This window comes from Notamacropus eugenii, chromosome 6 (genome assembly GCF_028372415.1).
Source record: "Notamacropus eugenii isolate mMacEug1 chromosome 6, mMacEug1.pri_v2, whole genome shotgun sequence".
Classification (NCBI taxonomy): domain Eukaryota; kingdom Metazoa; phylum Chordata; class Mammalia; order Diprotodontia; family Macropodidae; genus Notamacropus; species Notamacropus eugenii.
The window spans coordinates 142,589,355-142,600,434 of record NC_092877.1 but is presented as its reverse complement, the minus strand read 5'-3'; positions in this window follow the sequence as shown (position 1 = coordinate 142,600,434).

Genomic DNA, 11,080 nt, shown 5'->3' with positions numbered 1-11,080 from the left:
CCCATATTTAATCAGCTGTCAACTTCTGTCTTGTTGCACCTACAAAACATCTTTTGTATATGACTCTTTCTCTGTTCTACTACTACCACCACCTTGGTGCAGGCTTTCATAACCAGATATTTGCTCTACAGCAATAACCTGATGGCAGGTTTTCATTCACTGTCTCAAGTGTCTCCCACACTCCAGTCCATCTATCACTAAATCTATCAAACTGATCTTCCTAAAGTGGAGGTCTGGCCATATCACTTCCCTCAGACAACAAACTTCTGTAACTATTGCCTCCAATTTATATTGTTTTCCTAACTCTGCTTACTTCACTTTGCAACAGTTCATATTTATTCCTATTGTGCACTGCACCCAAATGCTTAATTTCTTACAGCACCATGATATTTCATTATATATATTTGGACAGCTGGTGGTGCAGTGGATAGAACACCAGTGTAGGAGGCAGGAGGACCCGAGTTCAAATCTCACCTCAGACACTTGACACTCACTAGCTGTGTGACCTTGGGCAAGTCACTTAATCCCAGTTGCCCAATTCTGGGTCATCTCTAGTCATCCTGATGAATATCTGGTCACTGGATGCAGATGGCTCTGGAGGAGAAATGAGGCTGGTGACCTACACAGCCCTCCCTTACTCAAAACAAAGTCAAGTGCAAGTTATGTCATCATGTCTCTGATGGCATAGTCTTCTTCAGCAACGAAGGATGGATACACACACCCACACCCACACCCACAAACACACACACAATTTTGTTACATTCACTTACCCCAGTTTGTTTAGATGCTCTCCAGTCAATGGATTGGAGAAGGCAATGGCAAACCGCTCCAGTATCTTTGTCAAGAAAACCCCAAATGGGGTCATGAAAGGTTGGACATCATGGATACAACTGCACAACAACAGAAGTCAATGGACATCTGCTTTATTTCCAGGTCTTTGTTACTATAAGAATGCTATTATAAATATTTTAGTGAATACTAGCCTCTCTTTGGTCATTGACATCCATAGGGTATGTGCCAAATGGCAGAATCTCTGGTTCAAAGATAATGAACACTTTAATTACCTTTTTTAAAGTATAATTCTATTTTTTCTAGCTCTATTAACAATGCATTAGTGTGCTTATAGTTCCATAACTCCTCTAAAATGAACTATTTTGTCATCTTTGCCAATGTTCTGGGTGTGAGGGAGTCCCTAAGAATAGTTTTGATTTGCATCTCTCTTATTATTAGTGATTTGGAGCATTCTTTCATGTTGTTGGTACTAGTTTGCAATTCTTTTCTTTCTTTTTCTAAAACGTAAGTTTTATTTAATCTTTATTTCTAAATGTTTTCCCTCATATCCCCCGCTTATTGAGAAGGCAAGAAAAACAAATCTCCATTACAAATATCAATAGTCACGCAAAACAAATTCTCACATTAGCCTTGTTAGAAAAAAATTAAAAAGAAAAACAGTTTGCTTTCTGAGTCCATTGGCTCACTCTTTGGAGATGGATATGTTTCACCAGAAGTCTTTGGGAATATTGTTGGTCATAGTATTGATCAGAGTTGCTAAGTCTTTCAAAGCTGATTGTCATTATTATTATCAATGATTATCAATATCATTATTATTGTATAAATGGTTCCTGTGGCTCTGCTCATTTCACTTTGCTTCCATTCATACACTCCCTTCCCATTCCTTTCATCATTCCTTATAGAACACTAGCATTCTATCATCTTCTTATACCACAGTTTGTCAGCCTTTCCTCAGTTGTTTGGATATTCCCTTAGTTTCCAATCTTTTCCACCACAAAAAAAGAGCTTCTACAACTTTTGTACATATAGGTTCTTTTCCTCTTTCTTTGATCTGTTTGAGGGTATAGGTCTAGTAGACGTATCACTTGGGTCAAAGAGTTGTTGTTATTGTTTCTCAGTCATGTTCGACTCTTCATGACCCCAGTTGGGGTTTTCTTGACAAGGATACTAGAGTGGTTTGCTGTTTCCTTCTCCAACTCATTTTACAGATGAGGAAACTGAGGCAAACAGGACTAAGTGACTTGCCCAGGGTCACACAGTTAGTAAGTCTCTGAGACCAGATTTGAACTCAGGAAGATGAATCTTGCCTTCAGGCCTGGCCCTTTATATACTGCACCACCTAACTGTCCTGGATCAAAGAGTATGAACACTTTAATAGTTTTGGGGCCACAGTTCCAAATTGCTTTCCAGAAGGATGGGACTCTTTCACAGCTCCACCAACAATCCATTAAAGCACCTATTTTCCCACAGACCTTCCAGTTGTTTTCTTTTTTGTCAGGTTGCAATTCTTTTGAGAACTGCTTGCTCATATCTTTGGACCACTTGTATATTCGGTGTATTGGCTCAATCCTTTACATTTCTATTAGTTGCCTCTATGTCTCAGGTAGATTCTTATTAGAAATACTTGATATTAATGTTTTTTTCTTCAGTTCCCTTATTATCCTAGTTGCATTAATTTTGTTAATGCAAAAGTTGTTCAGTTTCATACAATTGAAATAATTTATCTCCTATAATTAAATCTATCCCTTGGTTAATTAAGAAATCACTCCCTAACCATAGCTGTGAAAAGCACTTGATAACGATTCTCTTCTAATTGTTTTATGTTATGATCTTTACTGTTCAGGTCATATATCTATTTTGAGTTTATTCTGTTATATAGTGTAATATGTTTATTTAAGCCTAACTCTTGCTCGACTGCTTTCTAGCTTTTCAAATAAGGAATTCTTTCCAAGGTAATTTATGGTTTTTTTGTGTTTATCTGAAACTGGTTTATTGAGTTTCATTATTTGTGGTTCAAGTAAAGTCAATCAATAATCAAGTACCACTTAGGTGCTAGGCTTTGTGCTAAGTTCTGGGGGTACAAGAAAGAGACAAAAACAAAAACAAAAACCAGTTCCTGTTCTCAAGGAGTTCTGCAACGATATAAAAGGAAAGGTCAATAGAAGCTAAATACTGTGAAATTATAACAACCAAACTTGGCCACAAAGGAATGTTAGAAGTTACCTTTTTCTGAATCTTTGCGAAGATAGAGAAACATGAGTGTAGAATAAGCCATAGAACAGCAGACCTTTTTGATATATTGATTAGTTTTGCTGAATTTTTTTTCCTCTTTCAAATTCTTTAAAAGATGTCTCTTAAAGGGGAATAAGGGGAAAGGTACACAGGGAAATGTAGATGATGTAAAAATACGAGATGCCTAAAAATTTTTTGTATAAAAAGAAATGATGAATACAGAGAAGCATGGGAAGATTTCTACAATTTGATACAAAGTGAAGTAAGCAAAGCCAGAGTAAAATACACAATGATTATAACAATGCAAACAAAGAGAAAACAAAAATGCTGTTTATGTTATGATGTCCAAAAGTGGCCCCAAAGAAAAAGCATGAGAAAGCACCTTCCTTACTTCTTTGCAGAGAGAGGTGGTAGTACAGATGTAAAACAATGCATAAAACGTTCAATTTTTTTCAATATATTAGTTTTATTAAATTGGTTTTTTCTTTCTTTTTTGTGGTTCTTTGTTAAAGTACTTTTCTCTGAAAAGAGGATGAGGAGAAGGGAGATAAACATAAGGAAATGCAGGTGATGTAGAAACAAAAAAATAGTAAAAATCCACATTAAAAAAGCTATGTGTGTTTTTTACATTAGTATGTCTAAGAAAAGACTCACACATAGCAACCAATTCATTTCAAATTCAATCTGAAAGCAAAAGTTCAAACAGGGCCCCGCATCATATCTAGTATACAGTGCTCTGCATGTAGAAGACCCTTAATAAATAGTCACTGAATTATTAAAGGGAAAAGTGTATAGAGCACACCCCCTTGGTCTTCTAAATCACCACTCTGTGCCCCTTGGTTCTACCCTTAAGCATAGAACAATTAACAATTTGTTATTGCCTTCTGAAAGTCAATAAGCTTATTTCTCCCTTTGTGCAGAGACCACATTACTGACTATCTGATCGGTCAAATGTCAATTAAAAGACAGTATTTTAAATTAGCACAGATTAGCTACAGAAATAGCTCAAGGGGAGCTGCTCTAGGAGGTTCTCCATCGGTTCTCACCAGCACATGATTCCTGATGCAACATTTCCAAGGAATTTCTGAATTTCTCTTGGTTGACAGGTCAGTTTTAGAAATGTGCTGTAAGGACTTGTGAACAGGTATACAACGTCTAAACACAAACAATGGCCAACAAACACAAAATCATAAATAAAAATAAAAAATTATACACAAACCCATAAATTTTCATTATTTGCAGGGTTGTTTATTTTTTTAAGTGTGTATTGACTTTAACAAGAGAACAACAAAACAGGAGTTAGAGCTGGAAGAGACTTTGAAATGGCATCTTGTCCAACTCTCCTCATTCTATGGATGAGAAAGCCAAGGACCAAAGGGCTGATGTGACTTACCAAAGGTCACACAGTCAACAAGTAGTAGAGATGGAGCTTCAATCCAAGGTCTTCTGGCTTCAAGTTCATTGCTATTTCCACGTCTTCTTTTAAACTTTTGTGCATATTGATATGTGGGTTTTGTTGTTATTTTTACTATTCACAGTTTAACTCAATATACAGATTGTGCTTTTGGTTTTGTCTTCAATTTATACCACTTTGAATGTTTTCCCATATTTCTTTGTTTTCTTTGTACTTGCCATTCATTTTTTAAATTAAATGTTTTATTTATGAGCTTACACTTTTTTTTTTACAAAGCTGTTACTTCCTTGCAATTGCCCACCCACCAACGGAGCCCTCCCTTGTAACAAGGAAATCTAGCTAAGCCAAATAACAAATAATTGTATGTACTAATACTTTGGTATTGTCTGACAACACCAATTCCACTCCATCTGTAGCCTGCTACCCCTGTGAGAGAAGGGAGGCAGGCCTCTGACAGCCGCAGTGGTCATCGTATCCATCCAAGTTCCGATATCTTTCCATGTATTTTCCTCTATGTTATTGTGATCATCATGTATATTGTTTTCCCAGGTCTGATGTCTTTGCTCTGCTTGACTCACTTATCATCCCATGTACGACAGGATCAGAATTTCCCTTTCCTCTCACCCACAATGTTGGGACTTTAACTAAAAGAAGACAAAGCTGTCTTGGGGTCTGATTGGACTACGTGATTGGTCTCAGTTTTCCTCACGAAGCCTCTTCCTTCTTTAACCTGACCCCCTCTCCCTGTTTTCCCTGGTTAACCTGGGCTAGGTCTAGGATAAAACTGCTCCTAGGACTTTATTGGCCCCAACTTTCATGGCATGGCTTTCTGGTCATGCATAAAAAGTCCTAATCAGGGCAGCTAGGTGGCACAGTGGGAAGAGCACTGGCCCTGGAGTCAGGAGGACTTGAAGACTTGAGTTCAAATATGGCCTCAGGCTTAGTAGCTATGTGACTCTAAGCAAGTCACTTAAACCTGCAGGCCAAGCAGGCTGCACCCAAGTGCCACTACATCCTTGCTGCAACTCTTTGTCTGTTGTTGTTCACTTGCTTCACTCATGTCCAACTCTTCTTAACCCCATTTGGGGTTTTCTTGGCAAAGATTATGGAGTGATTTACCATTTCCTTTTCCATCTAATTTTACAGATGAGGAAACTGAGGCAAACAGGGTTAAGTGACTTGCCCAGGGCCACACAGTGTTTGAAGCTGGTTTTGAACTCAGAAAGATGAGACTTTCTGATTCCAGGCCTAGAACTCTATCCATTGCTTCACCTAGCTACCTCGCTGAGTTAGTACCAAGTAAAGCCCCTTGTGTTAAATGCTCAATTATTTTCAAGTGCCTCATTTTGTCTCAGCATCAAACTTGAATGAAGAGGATGCTGGTAGGAGAGCTTTGTCTCTGACACCAAGTTTTCCCAATAGTTCATATTTGTCATTGCCCATGGCTCAGTTTGGCTACATTTATATACCACAATTTTTTATCATTCCCTAATCTATTGGCAACCACTTTGATTACAATACTTTACTGCCACAAAAAGTCCAGCTATATTTTTGAACATGTGGGACCTTTTCCCCAGTCTTTGAATTTCTTGACGGTACATGCCCAGTACTAATCTTATTTGTAATTCTTAAAGTGTTCTAATATTCCATTATATGACTTATAAAGTTATCATTTTTTTTCAATCATTTCCCCAACAATTGGAAACCAATGAGGTTGGTTTGGTTGGATGTGTCATCCAACCCGCAATAACCACGGGGAATTTATAAGTGGTAAAAAATTCCATACGTACAGATTTGGGGCATAAAATATTTTCAGAAAGAAAAATCACCAATTATCCAGGTCACCACTCCAAGTTCTAACCCTGACTCCCTTTGGCATGTTGTGTAAGTAGAGATTTCTAATTTTGTCATTTATGCAAGTTTTCTGGTATTTTCCATGGTATTTTGAGAAATGTAAAAAGCTGAGACACAAATATATTTACTGTCTCATATTTACCCATTTATCACTTCATCTCACAAAGCTGAGAAACCTGACTTACAGAGTTGTCATTCACACAGTAACACTTGGTCAGAAAAATTATATGTAGTCTGTCCTTTGGACTGCCATTTCTTTACGGAGACTAGTTGCTGTTTGTGGCTGTTCCTATTTCAGGAAATTTACAAATTTGCTCAAAATGAACCACAGGTCTATTTTACTTTTGTCTTGCCACTAGACTCTGATAACTCAGGAACAGCGAGGCTGACGACTTTGTGCAGCTCTGCCTCACTTACATCCAGTTCACCTGGAAGTCAAGGCATTATTGGTCCTCGTCAAAAACAAAGGACGAACAACGACCTATGGATCTATTTCTTATAAATGTATTCCTCTGCTATTGTGCTTTGTGTGAATTAATGTCATGGGAAAATCACCAAAGGAATTCAAAGTCTAAGTTATTGAAAATCTAATAACAGTCCTGAAGAACAGAAAATAAAACATACCTACCTTCTTCTAACCAGAGAAGGCAGACAGGTGGGGGACTACTTGGGGGAAAATGTTATATACACTGTCCAACAGGGTCACTACAAAGAATAGTTTTTGTTTAAACGTTTTCCTTCCCACAAGGGAAGCTTCCATTTCTAAGGGGAAGGATGTGAGACTGAGTATTTCCAAAAATTACTGATGTAAAAACAAAAGGCACCAACAAAAATGCTCTTCAATGTTTTGTGAGCTTGTCTATAAAGCTGTGACATTTCTTTGACTCTCTGAGATTAGTTCACAATAGAGCAGCTGCTAAGGCAGAAAAATAAAATGACAGAGTATCTTACATAATCATTTAAAAATACAAATACTTTTTTTGCTTTCTCACTATTAGTAGAGAAAACAACTACGTCAACGTAGGGTGTTTGGGTTTTTTTAAGAGAGATTTATGTTTCAACTATTTTGAGAGATCTTGATGTCATCAGTGCATTCCCTCCACAACCGCAGGCTGCAACTAAGTCCTCTGTGCCTTTTCATCCTACCCAGGAGAAGTATCTGTGATTCCCACCATAAATCATGCTTCAAGTTTTTTTTATTGAATATGTTATAGGCCTTCTTTCGATCCCTTAGATATTTTATAGATGCTAGCGATACACTGAGCTATCCATCCCGCCTCTTTCTGGTCCTGTTTGATTCATGATGTTGTCTTTCATGCCATTAATTAGATGGATGATGAGTCTAATTAGGTTTGTAGCATATTACCAACAAGGACCTGCATCTTTCCACCAGGGTTGCAACTGTCTAAAATTGTGATCTTTCAGGAATATTGGGGTTCCATGGTTTACAGTCACAAAGTACTGTTGGAAGAATATGGCTTTAAAAGACAGGCTGAATAGTAAGATTGTAAAGATAATCAACTGTGAAAGACTTAGCAACCCTATTCAACACAATGACCCACCAAAATTCCAAAGAACGCCTGATGAATAATATTAACTACTTCCAGAGAACTGATGAAGAATAGTTTCTTCTTGCCTTTTTAAAAAATATGGTTAATGTGAAAATGCGTTCTGCATAATTTCATATTTCTAATGGATTTTGTATTTCTTGGCTTCTCAGTGAATGGGGGAAAGGAAATTTGGAACTGAAAATAAAATTGAATTTAAAATTTTGACCATGGTGAATCACAGCGGTGAGTAGTTTATGATCACAGAAAATGCCCGTTTTCCAAATGCAACCCTAGCTGATCTCTTCCTATTTAATTTTGGGCCCAAGTCATTTTCCAACCACAGTAATGTGAGCTACAAATATCTATATATCCATGGACATATACATAGAGAGAAATAGTGTAGTGTAGTGGACAAAGTACCAAACTTGTAGTCAGAAAGTCTTAACTTCAAATCCCACTCCTAAAGTTTACTACCTGTGAAAAAATGGGCAAGTCATTAAACTTCTGTGTGCACTTGAAGATCCTTGCAATCAGTAGAAAATCCATTTATTTGGACTGTACAGAAGTTCTCTCCCATAACACTACTAAACATTTCAAGGAAGCACATTTCTTTTATGTGAGCCTAGCTTCATGTGTTGATTCTTAGCAGCTCCTAAAACACAGCTGTATCCATGATCACATCTGTCACAGAATTTTATATGATTTTAACAAATATATTTCAAAATACCTCATTTGACGATAGCCTTTAAGGTTGTTTTTTTTTTTTGTCCCACTAAATCAAATTAATTTTTAAAATTCAGCAATAAACACAGAAGAATCTCTCACTCAGCAGTATGTATGGAAGATGTGGTCTACTTAAGAAATTTTTTTTGGATGAAAATAAAAGCAGTACTACAAGCAATGGAGCTGCCCACCAACTTGGGATAGGCTAAACAAATTGTGATACATAAAGGCAATGAAATAGTAACACAACTACTATAGATTATAAATATGAAGACTTGAGATGTATGAGAAGACTTTTATGAACTGACACAAAGTGAACAGAATCAGACAAAAATATAAACTGATATATAAATGGGAAGTACAATTAACAACAAAATCAAACAGAATGCTGTGTGATTATAATGGACAAGCTTGGCCCCAAAAAGTAGAGAAGAGAACATGCCTCCCTCCTTTATATAATCAGTTTAGTTTAATTTTATTTTCATCATGACTCAAAGCTTTATATTGCACATTTCCATCCTACACAATACATCCTCTCTGCCAACAAGTATAGGAAAGATATCTGAAAACTTGGTAGGGGGATTATCTGAATTTCTCTAGCTACAAAGTTGGATAAAGGAAATATAATTCTATGACCAAGAGTAGACTTCTTACATAAAAATAGGAAACTAAGTGACAGGTAATAATGAGAATTACCCCTTCACCAGTCTTGAATAATTTAAGTTATCCTCTTTTTGTTTTGACTGGCATTATCATACTATCACCAAGTAATGAAATGCTAAGCAGTATACTTTCTTATAAAGCCAAGGATTTTAAAAGCATACATATGCATATGTACATATATATTACATATCTACATGTAATATTGTTGTTCAGTTGTATCAGTCATTTCTGACTCTTCATGACCCCATTTGAGGTTTTCTTAGCAAAGACGCTGGGGTGATATGCCATTTCTTTCTCCAGCTCATTTTGCAGATTTCATGAGTTTTTTGGAATTTTGGTGGATCATTTACTAACAGGGTCAAGTGACTTACGCAGGGTCACAGAGACAGTATCTGAGGTCTGATTTAAACTCAGGAAGATGAGTCTTTGTGACTCCAGGCTCAGCACTCTATCCACTGTGCTACTTAGCTGCCCACATGTAATAATATAGCTTTACTGTAATATTATGCTATATTTAATAATTATACATTACAATTTTACATTTCATAATTATGTTATATATTTCTGCAGTTAATATACTGAGACATTTCTAAATGGATAATACTCAAAACTTACTAGAAAATTAAAAAACAAAGGGAAAATCTTTCCAAAGAGTAAAGTGTAATCTAGTTGAAAAAGAGAGAAAAAGCATGGATTCTTAAGAGTTAAAAGATTGACATGGGTGTCTCAACTGAATAGTTGCTCTACTAATAATCTCTATATAACTTATTTATTCTCTCCGTACCTAGATTCTCCACCTTTAAATTAAGGATAACATTCTCTATCAAACCATCTTTTGGAATGAATGAAATAAGGTTTGTAAAATACTTTCAACTTCAAGGTATTAAAGTCATGTATACAACACAGAGTATTTGTCTCCTAGGAGTCTCTCCTCATTATCATTCTAAACTTGAGATCAGGTGCCCTTTAGAATTATGTGATCACCCAACTTCCACTACCTTTAAAAATCACCACCAATTCGAACATAAGCATCTTTTAAAATGTCCCTTGACCTCACATATACCAAATGCACAGCTAAGTAATCATATGCTCTCACAAGAAACTTTCAGCGTCCTATGGCTCACTTAGAAAATTCATAGTGCCTAAATTTTCATGAATTAAAGTAGCTCAAAGTTAAACTGCTTTCTTCTCTAAAGAAACCTTTTCATAAGTCATTTATTTGCCACTATAGTATTTTACCAAACATATCAAACAAACAAGTTTGCTATCAAACTTGAAACACTAATGGCAAAAATGGACTATTTTCTAAAGGTACACTTGTAGCTAGGACAGTAATTACAAATACTTTGGAAAGGAGGGTGCCTCACTATCATCTACTATAAGTATATGTTTCAAGTGGAAAAAAATGAGCTGTCCGTGAATGATAATAATTAACTAACCAGAATTCCTTGGTGGAAAGGGGGGAAAATTAGGCTAAATGCTGCTTCGGATTGTTCCCAGACCACCTATCATTTCCTCGGTCTTCTCTGAAATTAAATCACGGTAGATTGTGCCACAAGCCAAAAAAAATGTCATTAGACTGGCAAGTTCAAATAACAAAGATAAGGGTTCATTGTGTAAGGTTAGTAAATGCATTAAAGGTAAAGGATCTTTTAGACAGTATTCCATTATACGACCAGTAGCACAATAATGGTATATGGAATTACGGAGAGTATAAAGACACTTTAGAATCATATTTACAATGTTAAAAATTAGTTTCAAAATGAGAATGAATACATAACTAAATCTGGGGAGAACAAAAAATTAACCCTACCTCTATGGCTTAAGGTTAAAATTCTTTTTCATAATTTAA